Raw genomic sequence first — 20,641 nt, forward strand, 5'->3', positions numbered from 1 at the left:
GGCCACGATGGGAAAAAAAATGAGAAAATGACCCAGAACGCTGACATAGTTAGGTTAATGAATTCAGTGATTCTAGAACTATCTCCACTCTTACATGACATGATAAAAATAATCTCATCATTTATAACACAGTTATCTGGTTAACTGCAAACAATAAAGTTTCATATATGAATCAGAGAGCTAGGTATTCAAAAGAACAATTACCTACATCACATACAAACAATGTTTAAAAACTCATCTTGGCACTAATTTTGTAGTTTATATTTTAAAACTCTAGACTATAGAAAAATAAGTTGAAAATGTGCACTACTTTTAACAATTTGATAGCCCTTACGTAGCTGAATAACAAATCTAAAGCACCTACACTCAAAGTAGTCAAAGAACAATAGGTGAAAAGAGTTCCAAGGATACTCCAGAATCAGTACAGTCATTCTTCCAATTCCAGTTACAAGAAATTGTACAGTTCCTAGAATTCCAAGTATATAATATGATAGGAAAATAAAAATTCTACCACCTCGACAGGCAACTTCAGTTATCTGAAAAGCAAAGTCTGAAGTTCGGAAAAGGTAAGTTAAGTAAATGCGCTAATAATGCAGCACACATTTCTTTTTAAAAAGTCCCCTTAGTGTTTTAGAGACAGACATTATCAAATCAAAAATATGAATATAAAGTTATTATGTGGCGGGCTTCCCCATAATAGTACTCAGGGGTCCAGGGGTCACTCCAGTGTTTCCGAAAGTAGGGAGAAGGGCAGAGCACAAGCGATGCTGGAACAATCCAAGCAGGCAGCAGCAGCCTCAGATGCAGCTTGGGGGAGAGGCCACTTTCTGCTGTACCATCGAGAGGGAACATTTCAAGGAGAGCACTAAGAGATTTTCCCCCTCCTGAAAAGGAACAGTTTGGCCAAGTAGGTTGGGAAACTCTGACTCCAACTATATTCCACCCATCTAAAGTCCTCTGATTTTGAGCAGGGGCCTAGCAAGAAGGTGCTGGGTGGCACCAGAACCACCCCAGCAGGGAGGGCAAGAGGTGCAGGCATGTGCTATGGAGGCTCAAACCCAGGGGCTCATGTTTGCAAGGCATGTACTCCAAACCTCTGAGCTATCTTCTTCTGAATAAAGTGCTACTTAAACTCAATTTTTATTTGATTCATGAAAGAAGAAAATGCCTAGACACAAAGTTAGCATTGCATAAGCAATTATTTAAATTCAGGTAAATACTACTTGTTGTGATATTTATGCAGGGATTCTCCTAGAAATAATGCTTCCCAAACATACAGCTATGCATCACAACTGCCTGTATAAATGATCGAGCTCTGACCCCAAGTCTGAATTAAGTCACAACTGTAAGGTAGAAGTATATATAACTAAATCTGCCATCCAGAATAGTATTCAACTTTATGTAGGCTCTTATGAAAATATATGGTTGAAATGGGCTAACCAGGTGAGGGAAAATCTCTATGGTTTAGACATAATAACCAAATTGATCAAACCCTGTATCAGAGTAAAAGCTCCACGAATTGAACCCAGAGCCTTACACACATGCAAAGAAAGTACTTCTACTACTAAGCCACATCCCCGCCTGAATGATTCATTCTTAAACCAACCACAGAAGAAAAGCAATTGTGTGAATTGAATGAATTAGAGAAATAAGGGGGAAAAGTCTTAATGCAACTCCTATTTCCAAAAGTTGACCAACTCTCCTAGCCCTAAATGAGAGATGTGGCACTACTGTTGCTTTCTGAAGAGAAAGTTTTACTGTTGCACATTATTTATACCTGCACACAATCAACAAGTCATTGATAATGATCGCTTTGAGAATAAAATGCTTTTTTTTCATTTCACCAAATACTATGCTTCTCAGAAATTTCCAATCATATATTATTTAAGTAATATTGTTAGAAGAATATTTCCAATACAAGGCAACTCGTAAAGACATTAAAGTAGATCCAAAGAGTAGTATCATTCGCTTATGACTAATTTACATCTACCAGATTCTCCAACACATAGTTTTCCTCAGGAAAGTCTTTCATGACCAACTCAGATTATGACAGTCATGCCCGCAGGCACCAGCATCTCCAGTTCTGAGTATATTAACATGTGCTTGAATTCTCAACTCAATTCACTTAGAAATCAAAACAGTACTAGCAGCAACCACAAGTTCCATTTATCTATTTCTATGTCCAAATCAATATATAATTCCAGACCAATCAAGGCAGATTTATTAAATCAATGCTACACATATAATTCCATAGATGAGATTAGAAGAATATTATAAAATACCTCATGTTCTCAAAAATCCCAAAATAATAAAAGTGACAAACACCAAGAGGCCTAGCTGACTAAAATAGGAGATAAATGCATATTTATTAAAGTCAACCTGAAAGGGAAATTATTGCTCTCTTTTGTCATCTGGGAAGAATAATACAGTAGCTGCTTCTTGCAGGTATGTGCTGTGAAGAACAGCTGTGAGCCTGCCCTGGCACATTGCACTTGAAAAACAACCCCGTGGACAACCAAACTGAAATCTCAGCTTTCCTCTCATGCATCAAGATTAAAATGTAGTGTCCTTGGCCCAGAGAGATCGCACAGGAGAAGGTAAGGCATGCGCCTTGCATAAAGCTGACCCCAATATTATTATTTATAACACAGCATAGGGTCTGCTCATTTGCCACCAGGAGTCACGACTGAGCACAGTTCCAGTAACAGTCCCTGATCACTACCAGATGTGGTGCAAAACACAAATAAATGAGAAATTTGCTAATCACCTTGAAACAAATATCAAAGAAAGCCTGGAGATAAATAGTCAGGATCTAAGCAGGCAGAATTGCTGCAAAGTGAAAAGGCGAGACAGAAAAAGATACATGAAGTCAACAGATTCACAATTAGCATAAGGCAGTCTCAAAACTTGCATTTATCTCTGTAACCTCCACAAAAACAACTCTTGTAAAGCCAAAATCCCACAATGTCAAAGAAAACACAGCAGACAAGAAATTTTGGAGATGAAAAGTTTATGGTCACATGGTAGCTGATTAAACAAAATACAGGAAGACCATACTAAGCGCCAGACTAGGGAGGAAAAGATCAAAGAGAAGCACATTCTAAAGCAAGCCTATTCTAGAGGCACAATCCGGGAGCCACTGAAGAATGACAAGGGCCTTTTGAAAGACCAGGACAGAAGAAGGAAAAGAGGCTGAAGGGCTTTAAATCTTCTCCAATAAAAGTATACTTTAGATCTCCTCACTGGAGGCTCCAATCACTCGCCCCAGAGAGGATTAGTTCAAGGAGCCAGAGTCTGGGATTCAGGCACCATTTGTTGGCTTGCAGATAGGAAGAGGGCAGGAAGGAGAGTCTAGTCTCAAAAGCATGGAAGTGCCCGTGGTGAACAGACAATTTCCCAGCTCAACCCAAGAACACCGACTAGAAAACCACTGAAAGCCAGACCTATAGTGGACACTAATGACAGCAGAAACTGGGGAATATTTCTCTTACAGAAAATTGAGCAACTATTAAAAAAAAGACACTGAAATGGAAATCACATAATGAAAAAAATTGCTAACTCCTCACAATAAACCTTAGTAAAAGTCTCACTTGCACCAACTCCATAAAGTTCTTCCATCATCACTTTTTAAGTTGTATGCTCTTTTTAAAAAAGAGAGACATCAAAAGTTAACCAAATATACACACACACAAAAAAAAACTCCAACATGAACAAGAGATGAAAAACAAGCAAACAGGAAAAAAGGAACTTTGAAGATGGTCTGGGAGACAAAGAATCTATAAATATTTTCAGAGATAACAGAAATATGACAGCCACACAGCAGTAAGGGTAAACTATAGAGGAGATTATTTGGAAAATAAAATCTTACTTTTACAAACTAAAAAGTAGTGCTCAAAAGTAAATATTTCACTAGAGAAAATAGAAGAAAATGTCCAAGAGTATCTCGCCCGCAGGGGAGAGCCTGGCAAGCTACCCGTGATGTATCCGATATGCCAAACACAGTAACAACAAGTCTCACGATGGAGACGTTACTGGGCCCCGCTCAAGCAAATCGATGAACAACGGGAGGACCGTGATAGTGATAGTCCAGGAGCCAGAGTGTTCATTAGTTTGGGGCATGTGTTTTCCTTGGTTGAGGCTGTCCCCTCCCCAGCACCATCAAGAATGATCCCAGGGACAGGAGCCAGGAGTAAGGCCTGAGTACAGCCAGGTAGGGCTGAAAAAAAACAAAAATAAAATAAAATCTGTCTTTTTTTTTTAAAAGAAAAATGTACAGAAATCTTAGGTAAGTGAGAGAAAAAAGCCTGAAGCATTAAAAGATGTCCAGTTTGGGGGATGGAGAAGGGAACAGAAGATGAGAACTGTGGTGCAGGGAAGGAATCATTAATGAGTATTTAGTCAAGTACGTGTTCAATCTAATTAGGTTTCTGTTCCACAGCAATTTATAATTCGGTTTCCTTTCCATATCATTTGGCAGACTTTAGTCTCTTTCTCTATCTGCCCCTTCACTGGGACTCTTCCACAAAAGGGAACGCAGGGCCTTGAGAGGTGAGAGGGTGCAGTGCCATGGCCAGCATGCTGGAGTGCCCCTTCCCCCAGCTCCCCACCTATCAGCCCAGCAGGTGCAACCTTGAAGGACCCAAGAACCCAAGAACCGTCTGGCCAGAGCAGCACCTCATTTCGCCAGGAGCGGCCCATTACTTGCCAGAGTACCATTAAGGAATGCCCCCTTAAAAAAAAAAAAAAGATGCAAAATGAGTAATACTTTTTTTAGTTTTTTTAATTTTATTTTAATGTAAACAAAAGTCACAACTGCTGATACAATCCTAGAGTTGACACTGATTAGATTAAAAAACTGCAATATTAAAGTAAGTATAAAAAATCAATTTTTAATATGAAAATTGTTATGTTTTACCAAGGGGTTAAGTCCTTGTCTAAGAATTCACTAAATTGTTTGTTGCTAGTTGACCCTTCTGTGCTATTGTGTCTGTTGAGTTTATTTGGTGTCTGTGTTACTTTCCCATCTAATTCTGTGTGCTCCTACTGGAATTTCGGTACGGAGCAACTCGGAGGTGTCCCATGCTACTCCATCACCTTCAAAGTAACCAAACTGCAGCAAAAAGGCAAAAATGAGGGTCTGGAATGCAGCTCTAGTCCTAGAATACATGCCCAAGGTTTCTTCCCGGGCAACACGTCTCCCCCACCACCAAAAGCAACACAGGATGTGGCTCTGACCCCCAAGCACTGCAACAGCAAAAGCTACTAAAAACAAATATGCAGACTTCTCAGACACAACCTGACTACATTAAGTTTCCTAGTCACAACAAAAAATTGATTCCGTCAATTGTAACATGCATTAAATGAATCTTCTTTAACAAGGAGCTGAAAGTAAACTTGGAAGAGTTACATAAAACTTATAAAATTAAATGTTTTCTGTTACCATGGTTCTTCATCCATTTTCTAGACCAACATATAGAGGGGCACTATTCACTCACAAAAATGATAAAAGATAGTCAGGAGTAAATGGAATTAAAGCGGATTGATTCCTCTGAGTACCAACATGACAAAACCCTAGCTGGAAGACTAGTGACAAATGAGAGAAATAGTTCCAAAACATTGAAAGAAAACACATTCCTTTCCCAAGAAAAACAAACCTGGAGACCTCTATTGAGTGTATTAGTATTATGTTTAGTAGTATCATTCATGCCGGACCTTTGTTTAAAACCTATTACACCTAAGAAATCTGAAATAAGAAACAGTGGCTAGAATAATATGGAATACAACATAAACACAGTCCCCAAGATTGACTGCTGCTGGTTTGCTGCTGTATTCTGTTTTGCAGTGCCGGGGATCAAACCCAGAGTCTCACAACACAAGGGCTCTATGACTGAGCAACATGCCCGTCCAACACTCAATCTGGCTGTCTTGAAAAGTTTTCGCATGTGATGTAAATTAAAGGTGGTTTTTTTTGGGGGGGGGGGGGGCTGGAGCGATAGCACAGCAGTAGGGCGTTTGCCTTGCACGCAGCCAACATGGCCGACCCGAGTTCGATTCCTCCGCCCCTCTCGGAGAGCCCAGCAAGCTACCGAGAGTATCTCGCCCGCACGGCAGAGCCTGGCAAGCTCCCCATGACATATTCGATATGCCAGACACAGTAACAACAAAGTCTCCAATGGAGACGTTACTGGGCCCGCTCGAGTTACTTTTTTTTTGGTAGGTTTTTTTTGTCTTGGTCCACACCCAGTGGGGCTCAGGGAACCAAATGTAGTACCAGGAAGTGAACCCGGTCGTGCCACCTGCCAGGCAAGCACCTTAACCAAAGAACTATCCCTCTACCTCTATCTGAAAATTTTTAAGTATCTCAAATCAAATAAAATATATGATTCTTCATTAAATCCTCACTGAACGATATCATATAACTCGTGTTTTGTTGGAGATGAACCATCTGAAATCAAGTTGTAGGTATCGTGTCATTTTACTAATTCATACTTAATGTGTACTTACATATACATTGTTTTATTTGTTCCGTTACGTTTGGGGGCCACCCCTATGATTCTTAAAATGTACAAATTACCCTTATACCTGTACATGTATCACCACAGTACCTCTGTCCTACCTTAAAAAATAAACAGTAGTTCTTCCAGTGCACAGCTATTCAAAAATGTTTTTTAAAAGTATAAAGAAAATATAGTGAAGTATCAGCAGCTGAATACAGATAATGTATATATGGTTTATATTTACTGTATTACTCTTTCAGAAAATTTTTCTGCATATTGTAAAATTTTTCATAGTAAAGGTAGAAAAAAGTGACACTTTTTCCCCTTTTACTTTGCCATCCAATAATCTTCACCATTACCATTGAGAATTACTTTTTACAAGACAAATAGTACTGGTTATCCAGATCTGCCACTTCCCCCAAAGGTACAAGAACCCTGTCATAGAATATTTCTAGTTATGAAAGACTGGGCTTTGATAGAGGGATTAAGGCAGTCTCACATGCGGCCAACACTGTTTCCATACCTACCATCACACAAGGTCTCCAAACCCAACACCAGGAACAACTCCTGAGCACAGGCATGACCAGCCCTTGAGTACCAACAGGTGGGCAACACCCCCCACGCCCACTCCCCACCCACATACACAGAGCACAGGCACACCCACACCAAGAAGGACTGGGACTTAGTTGTGCTCACTCTTACAGGCTTATTTGAGAGGAAATGGAAGAAGAGAGGTGAAAGGATGAAATTACATGCAATCTGATTGTATTATATCTGTCACCGGATATCACGCAAACCAATAGGACTGAGGAAATACCAAGTTGTCAGCAACTTCTGGTTCCAATGAAGGCCAATAAAAACAATGTCGATTCAAAGCTAACCTCAAGATAAGTGCAACAGGCACTGACTTGGCTGTGGGACTTGAGCCAGAGGAGTGATTTTCCTACTGAATTGACAAGTGACCTGTGATACATCAGTTTCATTACCTTAGTTTAAATCAATGACTCAAGGATTTTCTACTCAAATAGAGTAGCCCTGTCTGAAGAGAAATGGTAACTTAAATTCTTCCCTAAGTTATCAGTGACTACTATCTGGCACAGGGCAACGAAGAATTTGTCAAGTATATTGGATTGAGCAAGGAATGGAAGCAGGGGAATCTGGAAAGAGAAGGCCAGTAAAGAGCACAGTATTCACAAAGCACCAACAACTCCATTTCTTAAATTTCTTAACATTATAAAGCAATTTAACTGTTGTTCCCATTACTTAGATGAGGAATAAACTAAAACTTTGAAAAGTGTTAGATAACAAAATGCTAGAATGGAACCAAAAATCTTACTTCCCCCATAAAGTTCATACTCTTATGATTTCTATACCTACACCTGACTGTACTAGTTAAGCCAGAAAAATCTAAGTATGTAATTACAAATAGGAGAATCTTCGAATAACATTAGAGGAACAAATTGATTTGTTTAGAGGAACAAATGGATTTAATCAAGAGAGAACAAATGGCCTACCACCTACCACCTTTCTTCTTCAGAATACCTTAGTTGACAGGCATATTCCTTATACAGAAGAGGCCTAGCTATAGGTCAAACACCTTGAAGGGAAGAGAGCAAAACGTACACCCATCTATATCCTCAAGGACAATTTCCAGCTCTGTACTCAGCTTGTGCCGGGTAGGGAATGGTGAACCATGCAGTGACAAGGATCAAACCTGGGTCTCCTGAATACAAAGTATGTGCTCAATCCTTTGAGCTACCTCTCTGGCCCCTCAAAATACTTTTGGACTGTACAACTACACCCTTAGTTATAGTGTGTAATTCAGAAAATGATTTAGATTATTTCAACCTCTCTTAAAGAACATGAAATAAGAAAAGTCCTCTATGGCACCAGCTAGGTGGAGCAGTCAGTCACAGTAGCCTTTACTTACAAAAACATGCAAGCCCTACAGTTCATGACAGTGCCTGCAGCTCTCTGCTGCCCTACTCACTATTTCATTCACTCGCCTACTTCACTCTTTCACATTCTCTGTCTGGCCTAAGCAGAAGGCTGATGGTGAAACCCCTACAACTTCTAGAAGTTTCATCCACCGGAATATGGGCATAGAAATACAAATTTTTTTTTACATTTGTGTGTGTGGGCGTGTGTGTGTGTGTGTGTGTGTGTGTGTGTGTGTGTGTGTGTGTGTGTTATACTTATTCCTCTCTCCCTCACTGGGTTAAAAATTGTACAAGGTGAGAGACTGTGTATGCCTCATTTATTACAGCTTCTTCAATGTCTACCACCTTGCCTGGCATTCAAAATGTGCTGACTTAACAGTTAAACTGGTTCTGCTGGGAGTTCTAATTGATAACCTAACATGGATCATCAGTGAATAAAAAGCACTTAGTATCTGATTCATTATTTTGCCAAGTTGTTAAATGTACTTCCAAAACACAACACAAATTCTAAAAACATAATTTTACTCCTTTGCCATTTTTAAATCATTCAACAAAAATATGTTAACTATTCACAATAAATCACTGTTTCACATACTAGAAATAAAAGTAACTTGTCAGTCCCCTACCTACAATGTTCAACTTCTCGCATTTTCCATTTTACAATGGTGCAAAAGTAAGACATATCAATAGAAACCAAACTTTAAATTTTGAATCTTGATTTTTTTTCCAAACTAAATCAAAACCTCCCATGTCAGATCAAAATCTGGAAACTGTTATTTTTTTATCGTTTTCATAGGAATATAAAGATAATGAATTTCTCATAACAGATATGAAACAATAACTCATTTCAAGGTAAAAGTTTAAAAACATAAATAACTGAACAGTTTTATGTTCAATTAAGTCAGTCTTTTGAATGTTAACAGTAAGATAAGTAAGCTAATATAATACTTTCTTAATATTAATACTTAATATTAGTCCTGTAATACTTAACATCACCTTAAAATACAATTTTTCTAAACAATTGGAAAGAATACAACTTTCTATTTTTATATTTCATACATTTTTCAAATATATTACATAAACATATGCTCAGAGAATCAAATGAGTATTGTCACCAAAGTTAGTGACATTGATATTTTCACATCACTCATGTAACTTAACATTGCTCTCTTAACCCTCCTGTTTAAAAGATTTTGGAAAAAAAATTATTTTATAATATTACAAATGTCCCACTTCTTGAGATGAGACATAACTTCAAGAACAGTTATAAACTGTCCCTAAGGTGGTCAGCTAAAAAGAACAGATAGCAAAGTTTTGGGTGGATTTCAAAGACAGTGTTTGGAAGAGAAGAAACGTAAAAATCAGTTTATGACAATCAACAAATCAGCCTCCATGTTTTATAAAATAGTTTTATAAAGTGCTCCTGAAATTCCTTTAAAAAAATTTGTAAGAAATTTCATTATTAAGAGTTGATGATGCATCCCTGGGCTTAGGGGGCACAAGGAGCCTGCTTAGCTCCCTGGCGCCTTGAGGCCCTTGAGTACTGCCTGCTGGGCCCTGGAGGCCCCGAGCAGTATTGCCCTGGTGTATCCTGGCATCAGCACTACAGAGCCCGGCAACACACAGCCTCAAGTCCTAGCACTGAATACAGCCTGCCCACTTGGCCGAGAATCAGGGAGTGCCACCAGGCCTCGGGACCACTACTTGGAAGGTCTCCCAAAATAAGAAACGAAAACAAGAAACGTCATCTCAATGGAGAACTAAGAGATTACTCAGTAAAATAACATTAAGTTGTGGATTTATCAAGGAAGCTCAACCTCATTACCTTAGACAGGTAGATAAATATACAGACAAGTATGCATGCATTTTTTAATTACCTTCACAAAATTCAAGGAAAAGAGAATTTCTGTTGTACTTGAATTTAGTCTAGTATCTATAATCTGATTTTATTTCATATGTATGTATGAAAATTTACTTATTTTCACATATGAAAATTTCTTTCACAGACTTTAAGTACAAATTCAAAAAATGTTCGTTTTGTTTTGACTTTTGGACCATACCCAATGGTGCTCAGGGCCTGCTCCTGGCTCGGCGCTCTAGGATCGCGCCTGGCAATGCTCAGAGGACCGTATGTGGTGTCAGAAATCAAACCTGGGTCGGCTACTTGCCAAGTTAAGTACCTTATCCCCTGTATTATCTCCCCAGCACAGTACATATTAAATAAAGAATTATGTACGCAAAACTAGCAAAAGATAAGATTGTGGAGAAATCTGCCTGCCACTACAATACTTGGACGAGTAGTTACCTCTGAATTCTCTGAAGACTGCACTCCCATTTGTAAAATTACTTTTACAAATTATCTGCAGAGACTAATCAACTCTTAGGAACTAGAGATTTAAAAACGGACTCTCAGGGGCTGGTTGCAGAGACTACTTGAAGGGCTGGAGCAATGCTTTGTACTCTGAAGGCTAGTGTACAATCCCCTGAGCAGTGCCAGGGACAAGCCCACTCCTAACACCAGCATTGTGCTTGGCACCTAAGCAACTCAAATGTGGCCCAAAGCATCTCAGACCCCGATCTAGTAAGAGAGATAAGAGTTCACACAGCAAATGAGGGCCCAGGAGATGATGCAGCACTTAGGGTGACTGCCTAGCATACACCATCCACAACTCGGGTTCAATCCTAATACCACATCAGGAGGTGTAGCCCTGGAGGCCTTCAGCACCTCTGAGAGTAACTGGGTAATCCCTGGAACCATAGGAGCAATTAGCACCTCGCCTGCTCAGGCTCTTCACAGACCTACGGGTCCCAACCTCCTGAGCACCATCGTATATACTATGACTGTGAGAAGTCACTCAGAACTGCCAGAGGCAGCTCTCAAGAAACACTTGCCTTCATTAGACCTAACTGGAATTCACCCCGCAAGCACTTCTACCACCTGACAGCTCACCAAAACACAAACAGCTACATCCTACCAAAGTTGGCTTCTATAGTGATACAAATTGGGGATGACACCAATTTAACCAAAAACATGACAATAGGATATCTAAAGGGGACACTGTTTTGCTTTGTTTTGGTTTTTCAGTTTGAGGGGCACCCCTGGCAGTGCTCAGGAGTGGGCTCTGTGCTTAGGGGTCACTCCTGATGTACTGGAGTGGGGGTAATGTTGAAGTGCTGGAAATCAATCTGGACAAGTGCCTTAACGCCTGTACCATCTCAAAATCATAAATGGGAAGCTTCGAAAAGCTGACACGTTGCTGGTAATCTAGAAAGTCAGACATATGTACAGAGCAGCATAAACGACCAGGAAAAATCTAAGAAGATTAGCAGGGTTTCTAACTTCTCTTTGAAACCTTGAAACACAAGAAAAAAAACAAAGCCAAGATATAACTGTAAACTACACCAAAGCACTGCATGCATGCACAATCACGTCTATCTGACTGCTAAGCTACCTACTAGACACCCTGTGGTAATTCAATACAAATTTCAAATTTTACAGAATCAATACAAGTAAATCACTACACTGACAGCAACAATAGATGTACGACATACTAAATGAGCAATTTTCAACAAAATAAAAAATTATGGCCCAAACAGAAGAGGGAACTGAGGGAAAGCAGTCAGTGGGAAATCTGAGAAAACCCAGATATTGGATTTAACTTTCGATTAAGTCAACACTTAACTATTTCAAATAAAAAGACATGTCCGGGGCCAAAGAGATAGTACAGTGGGTAGGGCATTTGCCTTGCACGCAGCCGACCTGGGTTTGATCCCCGGCATCCCATATGGTCGCCCAGCACTGCCAGGAATAATTCCTGAGTGCAGAGCCAGGAATAACCCCTGAACACCGCTGGTGTGATCAAAAAAAAAAAAAAAAAGACATGTCCAAAGAATTAAAAAATGTATAAAATGTCTCTCCGAGTGAAAAGTAACAGGAGAGTCAAAAGTCAATGGTGATGTGTTCAACACTACACCAGAGGTAGGGGAGTGAGGGCACGGAAAAGGCAGCCTGGGGGCTGTTCAGAGGCCCCGTATTTTTTAGGTTAGTGATAATAAAACACAAATTATACTTGAAGACAAAAGTGGATACTAGAGATTAGAAAGGGCATTTCAGGCCCAGAGAGATAACAAAGGCATCAAGGAGCTTGCCATGCATGCAGCCAACCCTACTTCAGTCCTCTGCAGCACGTGTGGCCCTATGCCCGCCACTAAAAGTGACTAAAAGTGTTTAAAACAGTGCTTGGAAAACACAGTACCCAAAAGAAGAGAGAGCGAACAAGGGGGAACGCCCTGCCACAGAGGCAGGGTGGGACAGGGGGGATGGGGGGGTGGGAGGGATGCTGGGACCCGTGGTGATGGAGGATGGGCACGGGTGGAGGGTACTTGATCACTGTATAACTGAAACCCAAGCACAAAAATTTATAAGTCTATAACTGTACCTCATGGTGTTTCACCAATAAAAAAAAATTTAAAAAAAAACAGTGCTTGGAGCTTGGAGCAGAAAAGTGAAAGGACTATGCGTTAATCCAGGCAATCATTTCTGCCCAGAGGGGAAAGGGTGTTGCTCCCTTCCGCCCTCCTCCCTCTGGAAAAAAAGATGGCGGCCACATGGGAGCCTTGTGGACAGCAGGTATGAGCTGGGGGTGTGGGGGCGACTAAAACCTCATGGGAAGGGGGGCGTTCCGGTCCGTCCTTCACGCCCTACCGAGGTCACCAGTTGCCCCCCACGAGCGGCTCTCCAGCACGGCCACGGCCCCAGAAGCACAAGGACTTAATGCAGAACCCAGCAGCTTGGAGCAGAAAAGTGAACGGACTATGCATTGATCCAGGCCATCAAGTCTGCCAGAGGGGAAAGGGTGTTGCCCCATTCGCCCTCTCCTCTCTGGAAAGAAAGATGGCGGCCACATGGGAGCCTTGTGGACAGCAGGTATGAGCCGGGAGTGTGGGGGCGACTAAAACCTCATGGAAAGGGGGGCGTTTCGCTCCGCCCTTCACGCCCTACCGAGGCCACCGGTTGCCCCCCGCGAGCGGCTCTCCAGCACGGCCACGTCTCCAGTGCACAGAGACCAATTTCTTAACTATCTGACTTTCAGTAGAAACACTTCCAGGGTCAATAGGTAAAATAGCAGAAATCCAAAACCAACATTTAATTCTTGAACCCAGCTGTAGAAAGCAAATCACTTCACAATGCTTTTTCAGCATGTCTGATTTGGGGGGGGGGGGTAAACTCTAAATAATAGTGGTGAATCTTTTATTGAAACAATGAATCTAATCAAAGCAGATAGAGTGTTAACTAGAATTCATCTGCCTCACAGGGAGGGGGAGGGGTGGGGGGTGGGATTTTATTGGGGTTCTTCATGGTAAAAAATAAGTATTGGTAAAGGGAAATGTGTTTGATATTTGCATGACTGAGACATAAACCTGAAAGCTTTGTAACCTTTCCCACAGTGATTCAATAAATAATTAAAAAAAAAAAAAACAGTGCTTGGGGGGTTTTCCTACCTGTTCAGGAGACCACATAGTTCTAGGGATCAAACCCAGGGCTCCAGCACACAAAGCATGGATTCCAGCACTCTGCGCCATCTCCTGCTCCTAAAAATCTTTTGAAAACTTTAATAAACCTGAACTTCTCACCAAGCCTATTTAATTACGTTGTGGTTGAAAGAGGATACCACCAGTAGTAATCCAAGCAAGAAAGAGATTCACTTGTCATCTTTTCTGTGAATATCTTCATGATCTATTTTCTGGATTACTGAAGTTAACTCAATGCCACAAGGAATAGAGTCTTTCCATAATAAAATAATCTATCAGTGTAAGGCAGAAGTTCTTTCTCCAAGTTCGGCTTTATTCTGAATAACAATTTTTCTGAGTCCTTTTTCTTCACACTAAAGTACCTTTCTGATTTGGCTCCTGTTTCCGTCATTGACTTCTCTTTAGTCTCTCTAGAGAGACTTTCGCTTGCTTTTTGATCTTTGAAAAATTTATTTTCTTGCTTTGTTTTGGACTGATTGTGGTTCTCTTTTCTCTACCTCCTATCCCCTCTATTAAATGGAAGTTTCTTTTTCCTCTTTCTGTGGTTGTTTAAGACAGCAAGACTAAAGTTATTATTTATTTGACTCACAAACATAAGAACCATCCTGGATAATGGAAATAGTAGGATAACGCATGTATCTTAGATGGCCACGCTTTTCTTTATTCCACAGAAACATGCGCTTATTCCCTTACAAATACATATATTCTTACAAATCAATGCTTACAGCTATTACATTTTCATTCTTTTGTATAACATATCTTTTATCTACATTTAGTTGCCTTCACTGACACTTTTCCTTTAATGAGGCTTTTTCTGACCCAAAAATCTTAAACTGTCTTTTAGAAAGAGTTTTCCTTGATATTGAGTTCAAAACAGATATTTATTTTAGCAATTTGAAGTTGGTATTATTATGGTCCTCTTCCTTCCTTCCTTTTATTGTTGTGAAGTTGGTAGTCACTAATTGGCTTTGGGGATAATCTGGCTTTTTCTCACTGGTGGCTTTCCTATCTTCTGTGCTGGTGCTGGACAGTTTCACAATGATGGATATGATTTTCTGTTACTCTACCTTTGAATTCTTAAATTTTCTGAGTCTAGTAATTGGCATCTTTCTTTAGTTCTGGATAATTCCTAACCAAATTCATTCTGATAATATCTCTTCCCAGTTCTTTTCATCAATGGGCAGCACTAAATATTTTTACTGTATTCTCTAAGTACCGTCTTTCCATCATGATATTAACAAACAGCTTTGTGCAACATTTTGGTATGTATAAGCACTCTGCAGTAGCCACTTATATTTTCTACTCCTCCCTTCAGCTGTGCTTCAGTTACTGTTTTAGCTATTATATTTTTTTATATTAGAGGCAGGCTGAAGCGAGAGCACAGGGGGTACGGCGTTTGCCTTGCATGCAGCCAGCACAGCCGAGCCGGGTTCGATTCCTCCGCCCCTCTCGGAGAGCCCAGCAAGCTACCGAGAGTATCTCGCCCGCACGGCAAAGCCTGGCAAGCTACTCACAACGTATTCGATATGCCAAACACAGTAACAACGAATTCTCACAATGGAGACATTACTGGGCCCACTAGAGAAAATCGATGAACAATGGGAGGACAGTGACAGTGATATTAGAGGCTGAATTCATGTAAACCTTTTTGGTGTTTGGTCCTTACTGATTTTGATAACCTCTTGATCCTTTTTGATATTCTCAATGTTCAATCTTGTTTCCTAAAATATGTATGTACAGCTTAGTTTTGGGTTTTTTTTTCCCTATGGGGGTAGAGAGAGTGTGGATAGACTCATGCCTGGCTCACTGCTTTGGGATCACTTCTTGTGGTGCTTGGAGGACCCTATGCCGTGCTGGAACTGAATCAGAGATAGCTGCATTCAAGTACATAAGCCCCTATACGATCTTTCTGGCTCCAAGCTATTTTATACTTTGTGTTTGATAATTCCAGTATTTGAAAATCCTTTAAAGTGTCATTTTGTATTTGGCTATTTCTTCTGACTGTTTTGTTCATGGCTGCTGGTTTTGCAAACGCCCAGTGATTTCCTTAACTAAAAAAAAAAAAAAAGTTTACTAGGTGCTCACCTTCCATAGACTCTTACCATTGAATTTTTTCTAGATCCAAAGAATTTAAAGTCCCCCCCCCAAACCCTAGTTATATACAGGTAGTTGAAATACAAATCCTTGAGCATCAGATTTATGTTTAGAAAGTCTTAGGATGCTTTTTCTTCATCTAGAGTCAAGACTGAGGCCAAGGTCAAGGGTGTGTGTGTGTGTGTGTGTGTGTGTGTGTGTGTCTGTGTGTTTATACCTAGCACTACTATTTCATCTTAGCTTTATGTGTTATCCCACTGTCACCATTAATTCTTTGGTATTGGCTTTTGAATACAACTTCACAAATTCATACTTCTTTCTTATGTCTGATTGGTCTTCTAATTTTTTTGTAAGAAAATGTTATGGATTCAATTGTGAATTACCTTAGAGTTTTCTGTATAATACTAAATATATAAATGCTGAGACATTCGTGTCTAGTTCATAGTCATAAGAGGAAATCTTTCAGTCTTTCACTGAAATCAGCTGTGGGGATTGGGCAGACGTTCTATTACCCTGAGAAAGTTCCTCCTCTTCCTTGTTTGCTGAGTATTATGAAAATCTTAAATCAATTCATTTTCTTTCTTCATTTGTTTGGATGATGCTCATTTTTTTTCTTTTGCCCCTGAACTTTCCCTTTCTACATTCTTTCTTTTCTTCTTCCCTTCCTCCCTTTCCCTCTCTAACCCCCAAGTCCAGCTCTATGTTGAGCAGGGGAATTCTCCAAGCAACTTGCTTAAGTGAATCTGTAGAGCAAAGCATGTACTTCTGCACTGAGCTTTCTTTGTCCCTATTCTTCTCGTTCTCTTTAAATATTTCATTGGCTGATTATCATATGTTGAACCAACTTTGCATTCTTGGGATAAATCTATTAGGGTACTCTGTAACTCTCTTTATAAGATGTTCCCAGATTCAGTTTCCAAATAATTTGCTGTAGGCTTTTATGTCTATATTCATGACGGATATTGGTCGCTAATTTGTTTTGTTTTTTATAGACATGTGCCCTTCTATTTTTTGAAGAGTGAAGGCCTTGTAGTTAATTCTATCTTGAAATAATATCATTTCACTAGTAAAGTCTTCTGGTCTTAGGCTTTTCGTTGTTGGAGGGCTTTTGATTATGAAGACAATCTCATTTGTATTTAATAGGTCCATAAAAATTTCAATCTCTTCTAGGGTCAGTTAGGCAAACGTGTCTTTCTAATCAAATCAAATTCATTGATTTCATGTAGGTGCCTAATTTTGTGGGCATAATTTTTTTCACCTTACAGTTATTATTCTAGTTTAGTTAACATGATTACAATAGTGTTAATGTTTATAGTTTTGATATATAGTTACTGCTCTTTACTACCATCTGTATGCCCAAGACTCTCCATCACCACTTCCTTCACCCTCTTCATTTCCTCCCCCCACTGCTCAGTGATCTCAGTTTTGTAATTAAAGGCCAAGAATTTGTCATCATTCCAGATTATATTCCCTTATTTTCTCTATAAACCAGATATGAGTGAGATCATCCGGGCTTTTTCCTCTCTTAACATATTCTCAGACATACTTTGCTTATACGTGATAGCCTCTAGCTCTACCCATGTTGCAGCCAACTCCAAGACTTCATCTTTTCCTCTAGCTACATACTGTTCTGCAATATAGGCACATACCACAACTTCTCTTTCTCTTTTTTAACAGATATCACCACAGTGGGTTGTTTTTTGGGTTATGACTCAGGACAAAGTATTTTTTAATTTCCAAATGTTTGAGTTTTTGCCCTGATTTCTATTGTTAATTTTCATTTTCAAAGCATCATGGTCTTGGGGCTGGAGTGATAGCACAGCGGGTAGGGCGTTTACCTTGTACGTGGCCCGACCCAGGTTCGATTCCCAGCATCCCATATGGTCCCCTGAGCACGGCCAGGAGTAATTCCTGAGTGCATGAACCAGGAGTAACCCCTGTGCATTGCTGGGTGTGACCCAAAAAAACCGAAAACAAAAACAAAGCATCATGGTCTGAGCAGATAGTTGACATGATTTCTGTCTCCTTCATTTTATGGAGGTATGTTTTGTAACCCATCAGTATTTTGGGAATAGATACCAAGAAGTGAAATCACTGGGTTGTATGGGAGTTTTATTCTTACTTATTTGAAAAGTTTTCCCAGTATTTTCAACAGATATTGAGCTAGACAACATTCATACCAGCAGTGAAAAACGATTCCATTTTTCAAGACATCCCCACCAATACTGGGTTGAATCTTATTGTCATTTTGTTTTGCATGTCCCTGATAACACATAATGATATTTCTTCACGTCCGTATGTCATTCTGGGCTCAGGGGAGAGCACATATGAGCCCTTTAGTTTAATCCCCAAAAGGTCTTCCCTAACTCACCCTGGACACTTTAGGGTGTGGCTCTGGTGGCATCTCTGTGGGGAAAAAAGATTCTGCCTAAAAGTTTAAATGTCTTTATAGATAATTCTAATGTATAAGTGTTAAAGATAATATTATTAAATTTTATAGTATATTTTTATAAACTTAGAACTTTCCCTTACATTGCCTTTAATGTTTTGACAATGTAAGAAAACCAGGTGGCAACAGTAGTTCCATTTCTAAAGAGAAGGAATCTTGAGGGCAGCAAAGGTCAGGCACTCTTAGAAGACAGTTACACAGACTTTTGAGGCCCACACCAGCTGTGCTCAGGATGACTTACTCCTGCACTCAGGAGTCACTCCTGGTGGGCTCTGGGAACCTTAGTGGCCGGGGGGTCAAACCTGGTCAAAAGTGTGGAAGGCAAGTGCCTTACACTCCGCACTATTTCTTTGGCCTTGCCATTTACTTAGAATTTAAGAGCATCTATGTGTATCTAACAAAGAGGATAACTGGGAAAAATACCACTTTTTAATATTCTAATAGAATTAAAAATAACATTTTGTATTGTGTACTTCTTTGAAAGTTTTTCAAAGTTAATTAGACCCCCCCCTCAGGAAGATTTACAAACAGATCCCAGTGAAGATTTCAGAGTCCATAGAGTGCATGGAAATTACCCTCTCATACACTGCTTGGTTGCCTGTGATGTTTCCAATTAGAATTGCTTTCAAGATTTTATATCTTAGTCAGTTTAGTGCTGTAAGTACCTAATAGATTTGAGAGTACTGAGAATGAAATGAAAGTTCATAGTCTATATGTATTTGTTTCACTGGCACAGATTTAATTGTGTGTTGACACATGTTAAAGAGTTTTGCATACTCGTTCTCTCACTATAATGGACTTATCCGTCAAATTAAATTATTTGTCAATCTGGGTCTGGCCGTCTTCGTGTATGAGAGTTTGAGAAATTCTTCCCTCTTAATGTGCTGCATTCCACCAGGCTCCCAGAGATGGAACATAGGTGGAGATGACCATCCCTCAGCCCTTAAAGTTGGCCTGTTGTGGTTGGAGGAACTTACTGGTCAACTCTGGCAAAAGTATGTCCTTTACCTAGAGGCTAGTCAGGTAACTGTAAAGTGTCACATCAGAGCATGACAAAAGGGGATGGCTTCCCATTAATAGGACAGAGTCAACAGAGTATTACGCCTAGGGAATGGTAGTTGGTGAGAAGGAAATGGCATGCCTTTTCTGACGGGCCTGGTAAGTCACTAAATAGTCATGAGCTGTATCTGAAATTACAACAAGCTCTTCTTTTCAGTCTTATTTGTGTTTAATCACATCCAGATAAGTAGATTTGAAACACTGTAGATGGCTTTTATCAGAATGTTCAAATATGCATCTATTTTCTGGGCCAAGGTTTTGGTATCAGGCCTTGAAGTAAGAGATACTGGCTCTCTGCTGATACTTTGGCCTATGCTAGGATTTCTTTCAGTAGGTACTATTTCCTCCCTTTCTGAAGTAATTACAGAAGGCACCATGTTTATTTGGCACAAAGATTGTGATACAAAGTCCATGCATACGTATGAACAAGTTAGGGCTGGTATAGTCATAAAAGATAGTGCCTGGAGTCGTCTACATATCCTGAACAGTACAATCTAAAGCTTCTGTGACTTCAAAAGAAATGTTTATTCTTCTTTGGATTAGATAATGTGAAATTACCCTGCCTTCCCACTTCATGCTCTTTCATTAGTGTAATTTTTAGTGGCTTATGTAAACCACAGACCCTCATGAGGGATTTTAATTCTACTTTCAGGAACTAAGTATTGGAATGTTGTTATGTATATGACATTTAGTGTCAATTAGCCTAATTCTCAGGAGTTAAAAAAATATTCTTTGCCTCCTCACTTAATAATACTTTAAATTTGAATTAACACTAGCTGTCTTGAAAACTTGTAACTGAACCGTTTGTATCTGATAAAAGTAGAAGCTGAATAGTAAAAGATTTTAAATAGAAATAGGCCAATTTAATTCATTTGGTAATGGCCCAAAATACAAAAATAAATAAGAGCAGGACAGTAGTTATGCATACTTTCTGGTCAGTGACTGCTGGTGTGAAACTCAACAGAACTCCAGGTATGCCCCGGAACATTCCTAAAAATAATATCCTATCTACAGGGAAATATTCAGAGACTACTGTAAGAAGCATAGTTTTTCTAAGAACAAATTATTTC

At 39.7% G+C, this 20,641-nt stretch overlaps 1 protein-coding gene across 1 annotated transcript in view; it reads right to left on the bottom strand.

Annotated features, from left to right (window-relative positions):
- Positions 1-20,641, bottom strand: part of BMP2K (BMP2 inducible kinase) — a 107,852-nt gene that overhangs the window by 69,887 nt on the left and 17,324 nt on the right. The window lies entirely within an intron of this gene.

The sequence above is a fragment of the Sorex fumeus genome, unplaced genomic scaffold (assembly GCF_029834395.1).
Source record: "Sorex fumeus unplaced genomic scaffold, SorFum_2.1 ptg000013l, whole genome shotgun sequence".
Lineage (NCBI taxonomy): Eukaryota > Metazoa > Chordata > Mammalia > Eulipotyphla > Soricidae > Sorex > Sorex fumeus.